General features: G+C 46.6%; 1 protein-coding gene and 1 pseudogene across 6 annotated transcripts in view; both read left to right on the top strand.

Moving 5' to 3' along the window:
• SIPA1L3 (signal induced proliferation associated 1 like 3) overlaps window positions 1-16940 on the top strand; it is a 294007-nt gene that overhangs the window by 7130 nt on the left and 269937 nt on the right. The window lies entirely within an intron of this gene.
• On the top strand, window positions 11624-11995 carry LOC116530706 (annotated as a pseudogene). Its single transcript, XR_004260108.1, has one exon. The product of XR_004260108.1 is annotated as a 60S ribosomal protein L37 pseudogene (transcript).

Here is a 16940-nt window from a genome sequence, read left to right as displayed (position 1 = left end):
GCGATTCTCCTGCCTCAGCCTCCTGAGTAGCTGGGATTACAGGTGCGTCACCACGCCCGACTAGTTTTGTATTTTTAGTAGAGATGGGGTTTCACCTTGTTGGCCAGCCTGGTCTCAAACTCCTGGCCTCAGGTGATCCACCTGCCTTGGTCTCCCAAAGTGCTGGGATCGCAGGGTGTGAGCCACCATGCCTGGCCATGACGAGGTTGAGTTGTTTAAGTCATTAAGGATTAATATATGTAAACCTATGTAACATATGTATTAATAAGGGTAAGAAGATGTTATGGACTTGGCTAGACTGCAATGGCCGTGGATGTGGCATGAAAGCCTGGCTTTCAGGGGACCCAATTCTGTGATTTTAGCCTAGTAAAGATTGGCTGAGTCGTTAATTTCTTTCAGAAAAGTTAGATGGTATCAGTGGCTTAGAATATCCCATGTGGGAGAGTGGCCATCCTGGGCATTTCAGGAGGCTGCACACATACCACACACCCTAGAAGAGGCTGGGAAGGGCATTTATTAATGCTCCCTTCAGGTGGAGTTTATTGTCAGAAACCTGTCATTGTGATTTCGTTTGATGATAGAATCTGGTGATCTCAATCATGTTTGTGATGGCCACCAAATTTACCTGTGTGTTTTTTTAACCTGAAGAAATAAAGCAGCAACTTAAAAAAATTTGATTGTTCTCAGTGACCGGTGACAGCAGCACGTGGCTTTTTAGCGGTCTGTGTAGAGTGATCTAAGAGTTAAATGTGAGTCTGTTTTTCAGGCATTGCAGTTGTTAGGTGGTAAATCAAAAGTGGAATTTAGGATGTGCAGTAATTGGTGCCTCTTTTTTTTGCTGTAAAATGTATTTTACTGATATATTTCAAAAATAGGTTTAGTAACTTGCAAAGTCTAAATTAAATTTATTTACATCTTAATAAAAGAACTCAATCATTTCCTTTAAAGTATGTTTTTAGCTATTAGAATGAGAGGCTATTTGGCGGGATTAGGTGGCTCATGCCTGTAATCCCAGCACTTTGGAGGCTGAGGCAGGCGGATTGCTTGAGCCCAAGAGTTTGAGAGCAGCCTGCGCAACATGGTGAAACCCCATTTCTACAAAAAATTAGTCAGATGTGGTAGCGTGCAGCTCTGTCCCAGCTACCCGGGATGCTGAGGCTGTAGTGAGCTGTGATTGCACGATTGCACATCAGGCTGTGTGACAGAGTGAGACCCTGTCTCCAAAATAAAGAAGAAAAAAGAATGAAAGGTTGTTGGACCAGTTTGTGCATTTGTATGTTTTTCATGTCTGATATTGCCCCTTTTTTTTTCTGAGACAGAGTCTTTCTCTTTTGCCCAGGCTGGAGTGCAGTGGCACAATCTTAGCTCACTGCAACCTCTGCCTCCCGGGTTCAAGCGATTCTCCTGCCTCAGCGTGCTGAGTAGCTGGGATTACAGCGGGTAATTTTTTTTTTTTTTCTTTTTAAAGATTGGGTTTTGCCATATTGGTCATGCTGGTCTCAAACTCCTGATCTCAGGTTATCTTCCCACCTCAGCCTCCCAAAGTGCTGGGATTACAGGCATGAGCCACCTCGCCCAGCCTATTTTTGTATTTTTAGTGGAGACAGGGTTTCATCATGTTGTCCAGACTAGTGTCAAACTCCTGACCTCAGGTGATCCACCTACCTCAGACTCCCAAAGTGCTGAGATTTCAGGCATGAGCCTCAGTGTCTGGCCTATTGCTTCCATTTTTTAGGACTATTCTGGTCACGACCTTTTGTGCATGTGTGTATGTATGTGATTGGGTTGAATTTAGCTTAAAAGAAGTTATGCAAGAAATTCCTGCTTGTTGTAATATGTTAAACATGCAGAGATGTAGGGAAAATACCTGGTGCGACCTTCCGCTCCAAAATCCCACGTCACCAGAGATAACCATTTTTTCAGACAGTGAGTATCTATTGCTAGGTTTCGGAGATAGCATAGTGAACAAAATGGATGTGCTCTCTGCCCTTGTGATTTGGGCAGATGCCTCAGTTATCTTTTTCTGTGCTTATATTGATTATGTCTGTGTGTGTGTGTGTGTGTGTGTGCACGTGCACGTGCGCATATATTAAGTGTTTTCTTCCTTCTCCCTTACAATTCCTCAAAAAAGGAGGGGGTAGGGATCAAGCTACACCTATTTGTAACTTGATTTGTTTTTCAATTAATGGCTGGGCATATCCTTCTAAGTCATTACATACAGATATGGCTTATCCTTTTTTTTCTGAGACAGTCTCGCTCTGTTACCCAGGCTGGAGTGCAATGGTGCAATCTCAGCTCACTGCAACCTCCGCCTCCCCGGTTCAAGCAATTCTCCTGCCTCAGCCTACTGAGTAGCTGGGACTGCAGGCGCACACCATCATGCCCGGCTAATTTTTGTGTTTACATGTGATCTTTCAAACCCAAAGTGATTCACAGTAAGAGTCAACACAATCATTGGAAACACCAGGTAGAAATAGGAAAAAGTGATACAGCAGGGATCCCGCTTGGAAATGTTAGGGGCTGAGGGTGAGGGACCCAGCTGCCTCAGAATGAAGGGAGGAGATTTGCCCCGGAAGATAGGAGCCAGCAGAGTGGCCTGACCACAGTGGGTGGTGGGGGCGAGGGGCTGGTGGTGGAGGATCAGTGGGAAATACCACTCCTCATATTTGCAAGAAATGTGCCATGGTTGGAAGGTAGCTTAGGTGGCCAGTTCAGATCCCAGTATAGCCGCTAGCTTGTGAGATACGCATTGAGCTTGTTTCTTCATTGGCAAAATGGGTATCATAGCAGTCTTTATCTCGGTGGTTGTTGGAGACCGAATGAAATGTCTGCAAGCCTTTCAGCACGTTGTCATTAGTCCTGGTAGCTGGTAGCTACTCTTCTTATTTTATTGAGTTGACAAATGTATTGACCCCCTGCTGTGTGCCCGGTCCTACTCTAGGCACTGAGGAGTCAGCAGTCCATGAGACAGACAAGATCCTTGCTGTCCTAGAGTTTACATTCTAGCCGTTCTAGCCAGGGAAGACACATGATAAACAGAATCGTTTCACTTATTTTTTTTGAGATGGAGTCTTGCTGTCACCCAGGCTGGAGTGCAATGGCACAATCTCGGCTCACTGCAACCACCGCCTCCTAAGTTCAAGTGATTCTCTTGCCTCAGCCTCTTGAGTAGCTGGGATTACAGCCATGCGCCACCCTGCTAATTTTTGTATTTTTAGTAGAGGAGGGGTTTTGCCATGTTAGCCAGGCTGATCTCAAACTGTTGACCTCAGGTGATCCGCCCGCCTCGGCCTTGTACAGTGCTGGGATTATAGGAATGAGCCACACGCCCAGCTTTTTTTTTTTTTTTTTCTTTTAATTAAAAAAATCCTGATCCTGCCTCTTCAGATGGTTTTAACTGTGATGGAGAAAATTTAACAGGGTAAGTGAATAGAAAATGACTGATGGGGCAAGATGGTGGTGGGGAAAGAGGTGGCTGCTTTAGCTTGGATGGTCAGGGAAGGCCTCCCAGGCCTCTTTGAGGAGCCATGTGAACTGAGACCTTAATGAGCAGCGGCACTGGCTATGCCAAAGGCTGGGGAAAGAGCATTCTAGGCAGAGGGAACAGAGAGCGTGAAGGCCCAGAGGTGGGAGTGAGTTTGCTGTAAAGACTGTCAGTGTGACTGGAGAAGACTGAATTCCTAGTTTTCAAGTTTATACTACTTCATTTCTTTTCCTTTTTCTTTCTTTTTTTTTTTTTTTTTTTATTTTTGTGACAGGGTCTTGCACTGTTGCCCAGGCTATAGGATAGTGGTGTGATCTCAGCTCACTGCAACCTCTGCCTCCTGGCTCAAGTGATCCTTCTGCCTCAGCCTCCCAAGGAGCTGGGATTACAGGAATGTGCCACCACACCTGGCTAATTTTTTTTTGGTACTTTTAGTAGAGACTGGGTTTTACCATGTTGGTCAGGCTGGTCTCAAACTGCTGACCTCAAGTGATCTGCCCACCTAGTCCTCCCAAAGTGCTGGGATTACAGGTGTGGGCCACATTTTTTAAATTTTTTTTGTAGAGACCCATTTTGCCCAGGCTGATCTTGAACTTCTGGGCTCAAAAGTGATCCTCCACCCTCAGCCTCCCAAAGTGCTGAGATTACAGACATGAGCCACCATACCTGGCCTACTTTAATTTTTATAAAATAATAATAATGATAGCAGCTAACATTTACTTGGTGCTTAAGCTGTGCTAGATGCTCTTCTAAGCATTTCACAGATTTCCTCTGTTAATCCTGACTGTAGTCCAATCAAGTAATTAACTTGATTGAACTCATTTTGCAGATGAGGAAACTGATTCCACCTTCTTCACCTGCATTACAAACTCTTCTTCCCAGGCCCTCCTTACTAGGCAGAGGCAGATTGAGGAAGCGGACATGGCATTTCCTTTCCATGTTGTTTGACATGCAAAGCACTTTAGACTGTATTTAGTACCTAATTCATGTAGTAGCAGGTGGGGCCTGGTATACTGTGACATCATTTTCACTCTCAATGAGACATGATAGGGATGGTTTGGTGGTGGTTTCAAAACTAAAGACCCTTCAGCAGAGCCTGTCAAGTAAAACAAGGTTGACTGCTTGGCTGCCATACCAGGCACAGGTTAGCTGAAACAAAGTGTAGTGTCTGAGGAGAGGGAGCAGGGTGTCCACTTTGGGTGAGCTATGCAAGGTGACCTGAGAGTTGGCTGGAAAAGGTTTTTTTTTTTGAGTCAGAGTCTCCCTCTGTCACCCAGACTGGAATGCGGTGGCATGATCTTGGCTTACTGCAACGTCTGCCTCCCAGATTCAAGTGATTCTCCTGCCTTGGCCTCCCGAGTAGCTGGGATAGCAGACATTAGCCACTGGGCCCAGCAAATTTTTGTATTTTTAGTAGAGATGGGGATTCACCATGTTGGCCAGGCTGGTCTCGAACTCCTAACCTCAGGTGATCCTCCCGCCTCGGCCTCCCAAAGTGCTGGGATTACAGACATGAGCAACTCCGTCTGACCTTATCTCTGCAAAAATTTTTAAATTAGCCAGGCCTGGTGACATGCCCCTATAGTCCCTACTCAGGAGGCTGAGGTGAGAGGATCACTTGAGGCCAGGCAATACCACGCCTTGAGCCCAGGAGATCAAGGATACAGTGAGCTATGATCACACCACTCTGTCTCTTAAAAAAAAAAAAAAAAAAAAAAAACTGAAAGTCTGTAGAGTATTTTTGATCTGTCCATTTATGAAGCATTTCTTCACCTACCCTACCCTGTGTGCCAGGCTCCATGCTTGACACTGACAGAATGAAGTTGAATAAGACACTGATTCTCAAAGGCCCATGGCAGTGCTGTCCATTAGAAATATAACGTGGGGCTCGGCGCGGTGGCTCATGCCTGTAATCCCAGCACTTTGGGAGGCTGAGGCAGGCCGATAACTTGAGTTCAGGAGTTCAAGACCAGCCTGGCCAACATGGAGAAACCCCATTTCTACTTAAAATACAAAATTAGCTGGGTGTGGTGGCGCACACCTGTAATCCCAGCTACTCAGGAGGCTGAGACAGAATCCCTTGAACCCTGGAGGTGAAGGTTGCAGTGAGCCAAGATCACGCCACTGCACTTCAGCCTGGGCAACAGAGCAAAATTCCTTCTCAAAAAAAAAAAAAAAAAAGAAAAAAAGGAATATAATGTGGGCCACTGATGAGACTCACATGTAATTAAAAATTTTCTAGTAGCCATATTTTAAAAAGTAAAAGGAAGTAGGTAATTTTAATGATATATTTTATTTCATCTAAAACATTTTATTTTATTATTATTTTTTAAGACGAAGTCTTGCTGTCACCCAGGGTGGTGCAATGGCGCAATCTCGGCCTGCCATTCATTTCAACATGTAATGAATATGAAAATCATTAATGAGCTATTGTACATCCTTTGTTTCACATTAAGCCTTTCACATACAATGTGTATTTTACACTTTCAGCACATCTCAGTTTGCACCAGCTATGTTTCAAGTGCTCAGTAGCTACACGTGGTTAATGGCTACTACGTTGGTCAGCATGGGCTGTCAAATCCAAGGTGGTAGTTCAGTGATAGATCAGACATACCACCCCTGTTTTATCTTGGTGGAGAAGGGCAGATGTATGATGAAAAGCAGGTTTATCATAAGCAAGTATAGCTCACCTTAGAGCTACTGTTTGTCTGACTTGCCCTACGTGCCTGGCACTGTGTTTAGTGTTGGTGGGGGTTACTTGTGTTCTGAGGTGCCAGGGACTACGGTTATTCCCATTTCACAGATGAGGAAGCTAAAGTAAAGCAATGAGAGGCCACTTGGTCAAAGTTGGACAATGGTGAAGGCTGAATTTGAGCTCAGGTACAGAGTGTATACTTTAAGCCTGTTTCATATGCTGCATTGGAGGGTGTTTAAGGGGGATCGGGTTTGAGTTTCGAGCAATGAACACCAGAGGAGGGACTTTTTACACAGAATTGATTCTCAGGCCAGTCGTAGAAGACCTGTAATCCTAGCATTTTGAGAATTGGAAAGCTAGTCTAGTTGTTAGAGAAACCTAGCTTTACCTTTTTTTTTTTTTTTTTTTTGAGACAGAGTTTCCCTCTATTGCCCAGGCTGGAGGGCAATGGCGCGATCTCGGTGCACTGCAAGCTCTGCCTCCTGGGTTCAAGCAATTCTTCTGCCTCAGCTTCACGAGTAGCTGGGACTACAAGTGTATGCAATCACGCCCAGCTAGTTTTTGTATTTTTAGTAGAGACGGGGTTTTATCGTATTGGCCAGGCTGGTCTCGAACTCCTGACCTCATGATCCACGCTCCTAAGCCTCCCAAAGTGCCAGGATTACAGGTGTGAGCCACTATGCCTAGCCAATCCTAGCATTTTGGGAGTCTCAGGCAGGAGCATTGCTTAAGCCCAGGAGTTTGAGACCAGCCTGGACAACAAAGTGAGTCTCCATCTCTATAAAAAATTAAAAAATTAGCTGGATGTGGTGGTGTGTGCCTGTAGTCCTAGCTGCATGGGCGGCTGAGGTAGGAGGATTGCTTTAGGCCAGGAGGTCAAGGCTGCAGTGAGCCGTGATTGCGCCGCTGTACTCCAGCCTGGGTGACAGAGCAAGACCCTGTCTCAAAAAAAAAAAAACAACAAAAAAAACTTCCCAGTTTTTCCGCGTTGATCTCTGGGTTTACATTGGTGCTGGGTGCTGGTTTGAGACCAGAATGATTGAGAGGTCCACTCCTTAAATTGACCTCTAGGTTTGCTGGAACGTGGAACTTATCTCCCAGGAAAGAGAGGGGTCTTTGGGGAGTTGGGAGGAGGGTGGGCAGGGAGACTGAGGAAGGTAGGAAAGGTCTTGGCTTGTTGGAAAGCTCATTTCTAAACTGCTGCTTTAGGGCCAGGAGTGGTGGCTCACACCTGTAATCCCAGCACTTTGGGAGGCTGAGGAGGGCAGATTACCTGAGGTCAGGAGTTTGAGACCAGATTGGCCAACATGATGAAACCCCATCTCTACTAAAAGTACAAAAATTAGCCAGACCTGATGGTACACACCTGTAATCCCAGCTGCTTAGGAGGCTAAGGTGGGAGAATTGCTTGAACCCAGGAGGTGGAGGCTGCAGTGAGCCAAGATTGCATCACTGCCCTCCAGCCTGGGCGACAGAGCGAGACTCCATTTCAAAACAAACAAACAAACAAACAAACAAACTGCTGCTTTGGGCGTGAAGCCTCTTGTGTCTCTGACTCTGGCTCTCATTGCTGTGGATTCTGGTGGGTGCTGTGGGCTCTGGTGGAAGCAGCAGCAGAGCTTAGCGTGTGAATGCGTCTTACCCTTGCTGTGTGCTCCAAAGATATTGCCAGTGGATGGGGAATGGGGAGGGGACATCACAGTGCTTTCCTCTGTCAACTCAGTGAGGGTTGTGGTTCTAGATTTTTTGGTGGTTTCAGGTGCAGGATGAATCCCGGCCTCCCACCCAAACAGGGCAGGTGCTGGAGATTCTCAGCTTGTTCCTCTCCCCAGGTGGTGCTCACCACACTTACCTGCAACTGCTGGACAGTGCCTGTCATTTAAGATGCTCAGTACAAATCTGTTGACTGAGTTAACGATGCAAGCTAGCATTCACTGAGCTCTTACTGTGTAGGAGGCACTGTCCTGAGTGCTTCTCATGTAATACCCCATTTAATCCTCAGAGCTACTCCTCGGGTAGGTACTGTTGTTCTCATGTCTTGTAAGAGAAAACTGAGGTACAGAGAAGTTCAAGTGACAGAGCTGGTGAGTCTCAAATTCAGGATTCAGATGCAAGCCACTGGCTCCACAGTCTAGGCTCTTAAACACTTACTGTGTGGTCTTTCCGTGAATGGACAGATGAACAGATGGGGCGGACAAGCAGGACCATTCTCACTAGTTCCACCCTCTCCACTCTACACGTGGTCTCTGAGCTTCTGTTTTGGGGAAGCTTCACAACAGATCCCAGGGCCCTTTGGGCCCTGAGGCTTGTTTTTTTTGCTTGTTTTGAGACCAAGCTTTGCTCTTGTTGCCCAGGCTGGAGTGCAGTGGTGCAGTCTGGGCTCACTGCAACCTCTGCCTCCCGGGTTCAAGTGATTCTCCTGCCTCAGCTTCCCGAGTAGCTGGGTTTATAGGCATGTGCCACCAAACCCGGCTAATTTTGTATTTTGAGTGGAGACAGGGTTTTTCCATGTTGCTCAGGCTGGTCTCTAACTCCCGACCTCAGGTGATCCACCTGCCTCAGCCTCTGACAGTGCTGGGGTTACAGGTGTGAGCCACCAGGCCTGGCCGGGCCCTGAGGCTTTAATTTAATACCCCTCTGGACAGTACTTCTTGGTTTGCAATTTTTTTTTTTTTTTTTTGAGACAGGGTCTCACTCTATCACCCAGGCTGCAGTACAGTGGCATGGTCATAGCTCCCTGCAGCCTCGACCTCCTGGCCTCAAGCAATCCCCCCATCTCAGTCTTCTGAGTAGTTAGGGCTACAGGTGTGCACGACCATGGCCAACTAATTTTTTATTTTCTGTAGAGACAGGACCTCTCTGTGTTACATAGGCTGGTCTTGAACTCTTGGACCCAAGTGATCTTCCCTTTGTCCTCCCAAAGTGTTGGGATTACAGGCATGAGCCCACCATACCCGACCTAAAAAGTCCTTATCTGTAAGTTGCTCATGCCAGAATACCTATGATTAAACTGTTAAGATATCTAGGATTTGCTTCAAAATAGTACAGACAGGCGGAGAGTACAGGGGCTCAAGTATGTGTGGGTGAATCAGAGATGAAATATAATTGCCCGTGAATGGAACTATTGAAGCTGGACAATGAGGGCTTATTATACTCTTTTTTTTTGCCGTGGTGTATTTGAAAGGTATCATCATGAAAAGTTAAAAACAAGTACAACAAATTCACCCAGCATTTGTGTATTTCAAGCTCAAGTGTACATACGGGGGAATTCCCTGCCTCTGCTTAGTCCACTTATATAATATAAATATTTGCTTTTTTTTTCTTCTCTATTATATGAGCCAATACTTGGCCCACGGCTTTAGAAGCCCGCTTGATAAAGCCGTGTCTGGCATCAGTGGGAACACCCGGCCAGGCCCCAGCAGCCCTGGCTTCTTTGAGCAGTGAGCACTGTGGCACTGGCCTTCAAGTTGGTTTACTGAGGTCCGTTTTCCCTGAGACCTGTTTCCCTCAAGCACCTGCCTGTGGGGCCCCTCCCACATTTTTTCCAAGGACTTGTTTCAACAAGAAGCCTCAGACCCACCCCTCAGGACAGACATACACAGATCTGACACCCGGCCTTTCTCTGGTGGGTCTTTGTTGAGGCCCCACACGAACTGGAATCCAGCCTTCAGTATACCCACAGCACCACAGCAGGAGGCAGGAAACATGCCTCTTTCAGTTCTGACTCTGGACAAAAGAAGAAAAGGGGCAAGATGCAGCTTGTGACAGTGCCTGGGAGCTGATGGTATTTCTAATCAAGTTAGCAGCTACCGTGTGTTAAAGCCAGCATGCACTCCCCGTTCACATCACTGCATTTGTGCTCTGGGGGTCTGGAACAACAGCACATCAGTATATGGCGTAGTTCTAATGTGGAAGTTGCAGGAAAGAGGGGAACATTTGGGGGCTTCCCCTGATGGAGTGCTGCTTGGTGGGTAGAGGTGGTTGATGGGAACAGGAGCACTGGTTGGTCCAATCTTGCCAACGCTGGTGCCGTTTGTTGCATCTGATGGTGAGCTCTTCTCTCCGGTGCCCTGGTTTTTTTTTTTTTTTGAGATGGAGTCTTTCCCTGTCCGCCCTGACTGGAATGCAATGGTGCAATTTTGGCTCACTGCAACCTCCACTTCCTAGGTTCATGTGATTCTCCTGCCTCAGCCTCCTTAGTGGCTGGGATTACAGGCATCAGCCACCATGCCTGGCTAATTTTTTTGTATCTTTAGTAAAGATGGGGTTTCACCATGTTGGCCAGGCTGGTCTCGAACTCCTGACCTCATGATCCACCCACCTCGACCTCCCAAAGTGCTGGTATTGCAGGCGTGAGCCACCGTGCCTGGCCCTCCGGTGCTGTTTTTCTATGCTATGCCGTTTGTTTTGCAGGGAGGGAGGCAGGGGAAGTCCTCCACCCCCTCTAGCTTCCATAATTTCCACCCCCAGCGCCATCTTCATCTCGGTCCTTTCTTTTTCTTTCTTTCTTTTTTTTTTTTTCTTGAGAAAAGGTCTTGCTCTTTCACCCCCTGCAGCGCAGTGGTGTGATCACGACTCACTGCAGCCTTGACCTCCTGGGCTCAAGTGGTCCTCCCACTTCAGCCTCCCAAGTAGCTGGGACCACACACACACGCCCCCACGGTGGGATAATTTTTGTAGAAAAAGGTTCTTGCTATGTTGTTGTGACTGGTCTTGAACTCCTGGCTTCAAGCAGTCCTCCTTCCTCAGCCTCCCAGAGTGTTGGGATCACAGGCGTGAGCCACCATGCCCTGCCTCTTTTTCTTTCAAAGCCACTTTTTGCAGTTCTTTCAGGAGAGAGGCTTTCAGTGAGCCCAACGTGGAGAGAATGTTGGGAGCTCTGTATTTGGTGTAGGCGGCTTGATTCTTGTGTATTTCCCAGTGTGCACTGCACGTTGGATCTGAGGGCTGCAAACTCCAAATGCTGATGCCGTGAGTCTGATTTCTTTTTTTTGAGATGGAGTCTTGCTCTGTCACCCAGGCTGCAGTAAAGTGGCATAATCTTAGCTCACGGCAACCTCCACCCCCCACGTTCAAGGAATTCTCCTGCCTCAGCCTCTCTGGTAGCTGGGATTATAGGTGCTGGCCACCACACCCGGCCAAGTTTTTGTATTTTTTGAGTAGACATGGGGTTTCGCCATGTTGGCCAGGCTGGTCTTGAACTCCTGACCTCAGGTGATCCAACCACTTCAGCCTCCCAAAGTGCTAGGATTACGGGCATGAGCCACCATGTCTGGCCTTGATTTCTAAACTTATCAAGTCGTCAGTGAGGGGAGCACTGTTCTAGATACAAGGGTATAGCAATGAGCAAAACAGACAAGGATTCTCACCCTTCTGGGGCTCACCTTCAAATGGGAGAGTCAGTCAACAAACAAGATGAAGTAAAACGCTTTCTTTCTGGTCCCGGTCGCAGAAGCAGGATGACGAAGGGAATGTCATCATTTGGGAAGCGTCGTAATAAGACGCACACATGCCGCCACTGTGGCTCTAAGGCCTGCCACCTTCAGAAGTCGACCTGCGGCAAATGTGGCCACCCCGCCAAGCGCAAGAGAAAGTATAACTGGAGTGCCAAGGCTAAAAGACGAAATACCACCGGGATTGGTCGAATGAGGCACCTAAAAATTGTATACCGCAGATTCAGGCGTGGATTCCGTGAAGGAACAACACCTAAACCCAAGAGGGCAGCTGTTGCAGCATCCAGTTCATCTTAAGAATTTCACTGATTAGTCACGCAATAAATGTTCTGGTTTTAAAAATACAAAAAAAAAAAAAAAAAAGAAGTAAAACGCATACTATGTTAGGTGGTGACAAGTGCGAAGGGGCAGGAATCGAACAGGGCAAGGGCCTAGGAAGCAGTCAGGAATGGCTTCACAGTGGGGATGTGTTCCGAGAAATGCGTTGTTAGGCTCTTTTGTTGTGTGACCCTCATAGAGTGTACTTGCTGCAAACCGAGATGGTACAGCCTCCTCCACACCCAGGCTCTATTGGGGTAGGCTATTGCTCCTAGGCTATAAACCTACACGGCATGTAACTGCCCTGAATTCTGCGAGTAGTTGCAACACAATGGCAAGTATTTGTGTATCTAAACATAGAAAAGGTACTGTAAAAATATGGCATAAAAGACTTCTTACAAGGAGCACCTGTACAGGGTACATACCATGGATGGAGCTTGCAGGACTGGAAGTTGCTCTGGTGAGTCAGTGAGTGAGGGGTGAGTGAATGGGAAGGCCAGGACAGCACTGTACATACTGTAGAGTTTATAGACACTGGCTGTTTCAGCAACACTTAAGTTTATTTTAAAAAATGTTCCCTCAATAATAAATTAACCATAGCTTACTGTAACTTGTTTACTTTGTAAACTTTTATATTTCTTAACTGTTTGGGTTTTTTTGTTGTTTTTTGTTTGTTTTGCTTTGTTTTGTTTTGTTTGAGATGAAGTCTCGCTCTGTCTGTCGCTCAGGCTGGAGTGCAGTGGTGTGATCTCAGCTCATGGCAACCTCCGCCTCCCGGGTTCAAGCGATTCTCCTGCCTCAGCCTCCTGAGTAGCTGGGACTACAGGCACCTACCACCTGTAATTTAATTTTCTTTCTTTTCTTTTTTTTTTTTTTTTTTTTTTTTTTGTCTTTTTAGTAGAGATGGGGTTTCACCATGTTGGCCAGTCTGGTCTAGAACTCTTGCCCTTGGGTGATCTGCCTGCCTGTGCTGAGATTATAGACATGAGCCAGTGTGCCCTGCCTCGACTCTTTGTAATACCACTTAGCTTACAACACACCTTATTCAGTTGTACAAAAATATTTTCTTTATATCCTTTTTCTTTAAGCTTTTTTCTATTTTTAAATTTAAAATTTTTTATTTTTATTTTTTTGCCTTTTGAGCTTCTTTTAGTAAAAACTAAGACACAAACACATGAGCCTAAGCCTACATGGGATCATTAGTATCACTGTTCCTTCTCTGTGTTTTGTCCCACTGGAGGGTCTTCAGGGGGCAGTAACACACGGGGAGCTGTCACTTTCTATGATAACAGTGCCTTCTTCTGGAATACATCCTGGAGGGCCTGCCTGAGGCTGTTTTACAGCTTTTTTGTATATAAGTAGAAGGAGCACATTCTAAAATAACAAAATATATATATATATACACACAGCCTGGCCAACATGGCAAAACCCCATCTCTACTAAAAATACAAAAATTAGCAGGGCATAGTAGTAGGTGCCTGTAATCCTAGCTGCTTGGGAGGCTGAAGCAGGAGAATCGCTTGAACCTGGGAGACAGAGGTTGCAGTGAGCCAAGATTGGTCACTACACCCCAGCCTGGGTGACAGAGCTAGACTCCGTCTCAAAAAAAAAAAAAATCATATATATAGTAAATATGTAAACCAGTAACATAATCATTTATTATCCTTATTAAGTATTACGTACTGTTCACGGGCCCAGCAGGGTGGCTGATGCCTGTAATCCTAGTAGTTTGGGAGGCTGAGGAGGGCGGATCACCTGAGGTCAGGAGTTCTAGACCAGCCTGGCCAACATAGTGAAACACCACCTCTACTAAAAATACAAAAATTAGCTGGGTGACGTGGCATGCACCTGTAATCCTAGCTACTCAGGAGGCTAAGGTAGGAGAGTCGCTTGAACCCAGGAGGCAGAGATTGCAACGAGCCGAGATCACACCACCGCACTCCAGCCTAGGCTATAGAGTAAGACTCTGTGTCAGAAAAAAAAAAAGTATTCTGTACTGTACAGGATTGTATGTGCCACGTTGTCTTTTACACGACTGGGAGCACAGTAAGTTTGTTTACACCAGCATCACGACAAACAGATGAGTAATGCGTGGTGTATAGACCTTCTTGTGGCTCGCATGTCACTAGGCAATAGGAATTTTTCAGCTTCATTTTCGTCTTATGGGACCACCCTTGTAGGTTATCTTATGGGTCCATCATTGACTGAAACACTGTTATGCAACATATGACTGCATTAGGGTGGAAGGTGTTGAAATTTTGGGCAGGGTGGCCAGGGATGGCATCCCTGTGAAGGAGGCTCCAGGACAGACCTGAAGGAGGTGGGGGAGTGGGAACAGCCAGTGCAAAGGCCCTGAGGCAAAGGGCCTGGTAAGGTTGAGGCCCGCATGACTGGAGCAGAGTGAGCCAGGGAAAGTGGGAGGGATGAGGGTAGAGAGGAGACAGGTTTGCAGATCTCTTAGGGTCCTGCACAGGTTTGTCTTTTCTTTTCTTTCTTTCTTTTTTCTTTTCTTTTTTTTTTTTTTTTGAGACAAGAGTCTTGCTCTGTCGCCCAGGCTGGAGTGCAGTGGCATGATCTTGGCTCACTGCAACTTCTGCCTCCCGGGTTCAAGTGATTCTTGTGCTTCAGCCTTCTGAGTAGCTGAGACTACAGGTGCGTGCCACCACGCCTGGCTAATTTTTGTATTTTTAGTAGAGACGGGGTTTCGCCATATTGGCTAGGATGTTCTTGAACTCTTGACCTTGTGGTCCACCTGCCTCGGCCTCCCAAAGTGCCACCGTGAGCCACCGTGCCCAGCCAGGTTTGTCTTTTTTCCAGCTGAGAAGGTAAGATTTTGCAGGGTTGGTTGATATATTACATTTTTGAAAAGTTTGACTAGTGACCACCCATACATGGAACTGAAGCAACAAAAATAGGGCACCCAGTTCCCTTCCCAAGAGACTTCCGCCATTCCACTTTACTGCTGGTGACCAATTCCTTGACACTACATTATTTTAGTGAGTTTCCTGTATTTTCTTGTATTAGGTTGAACTGACTGAAATTGTGCTTTCGTGGGTCAAGAATGGTTGCATATTGGCAATTTTATGAGGTTCAGCCTGACAGCTTCCTTTCAGGAACATGAGGAATTTGGCCAATCCTTTCTTGCTGTAAAGGTTGGTGGTCCTACCCCCATTCCTCCTGGATCTCACCCTCCTTAGTGACAGGCCCAACAGTGCCTGTGACACCAGGGTGTGAAAACCCCTGCTCCACTTGTAGCCTCAAACTGGGGCTTGCTATAAAGCCCAGCCAGAGGCTGCCCCCTCTCACGGGGACCTCACCTGGTGGATGATGTTAGTCACTTTGGCTTTCTGCATCTTGGTGCCACCAGTTTTGAAATCACAGCTCCTAGAGGTAGGGGCACCCGTGGACTCTTGCTGAATGTTTGGTGTGACTCACATGGTGGGGGGTGCCCTCTGGAACTCGTGGGCATTCTGGATCAGTCACCAAGCAGAGTAGCTGGCAGAGCACCCCACTTGAAGTGTCTGTGGAAATGTCTGCAGGGACCAGGTGGTTCAGGCTTGGGGAGGAGGCCTGAGGTGCAGGTGCACCAGTGGAACCCCAGGGCACTGGCCTGGATCCTGTGGACAGGAGTGAAGGTGAAACAACTTTAAAGGAGATACAGTGCCAACTTGGGAAGAGCTCAGTTGGGAAGATGAGCCAGTTGGTGAGTCTTTGGCTGCAAACAGTAATAATAGCATCAGCAGCAACAACTGCAGCAGCAAACAGGCAACGAACGTGGAGTCTGCTGCCTGCAAGACACTGTGCTGGGTCCTTCCCATGAAGCCTCCTTTAAGCCTCATGACAACCCTGTGAGATACTATTCTCCCTTTGCAGATGAGGTAACTACATTCGAATAACTTGTTCAAGGTCAGGCAGCTAGAAAAAGGTGGTGACATGATTTTTTTTTTTTTAGATCATGGGGTACATGTGCAGGTTTGTTGCATGAGTATATTGTGTGATGCTGAGGTTTTGGGGTATGGATGCTGTCACCCAAATAGTGAACAGAGTACCCAATAGGTAGATTTTCAACCCTTGCCCCACTCCCTCTTGGCTTTTGGAATCCCCAGTGTTTATTGTTCGTGCGTGTGTGTGTGTGTGTGTGTGTGTGTGTGTGTGTGTATGCCCAATGTTTAGCTCCCACTTAGAAGAGCACGGGGTGCTTGGTTTTCTGTTTCTGTATTCATTCCCTTAGGATAATATTCTCCAGCCACATCCGTGTTGCTGCAACAGACATGATTTCATTCTTCTTCATGGCTCTGTAGTAATCCATGGTGTATATATACCACATTATCTTTATCCAGTCTACTGTGTATGGGCATCTGGGTGGATTCCATGGCTTCGCTATCTTGAATAGTGCTGTGATGAGCCTACAAACGCAGGTGTCTTTGGTAGAACGGTTCCTTTTCCTTTGGGTCGATACCCAGTAATGGAATTGCTGGGTCAAATGGTAATTCTATTTTTAGTTCTTTGAGAAATCTCCAAACTGCTTTCCACAGTGGCTGAGCTCATTTACATTCCCATCAACAGTGTATAAGCATGGTCATGTGATTTGGATTCAGGCAGTCTGACTCCAGAGTTGGATCCTAACTCTTAAGCTCTGTGTGCTACGGCAGTGGTTTTCAAACCTGAGCAAGGCCAGGTGGCTCACATCTGTAATCCCAGCACTTTGGGAGGCCAAGGCCGGCAGATCATTTGAGGCTAGGAGTTTGAGGCCAGTCTGGGCAACATGGTGAAACCCCATCTCTACTAAAAATACAAAAATTGGCCAGGTGTGGTGGTGCACACCTGTGGTCCCAACTGTTCGGGAGGCTGAGGCAGGAGAATTACTTGAACCTGGGAGGTGGCGGTTATAGTGAGCCAGGATCGTTCCACTACACTCTAGCCTGGGCAACAGAGTGAGTGAGACTTTGTCTCAAAAAAACAAAAACAAAAACAAAAACAAAACAAACAA

The sequence above is a fragment of the Sapajus apella genome, unplaced genomic scaffold (genome assembly GCF_009761245.1).
Source record: "Sapajus apella isolate SASKATOON/1434 unplaced genomic scaffold, GSC_monkey_1.0 scaffold68, whole genome shotgun sequence".
Lineage (NCBI taxonomy): Eukaryota > Metazoa > Chordata > Mammalia > Primates > Cebidae > Sapajus > Sapajus apella.
The sequence above is the reverse complement of the archived record's forward strand: the minus strand, read 5'-3'. Positions and strand labels throughout refer to the sequence as shown.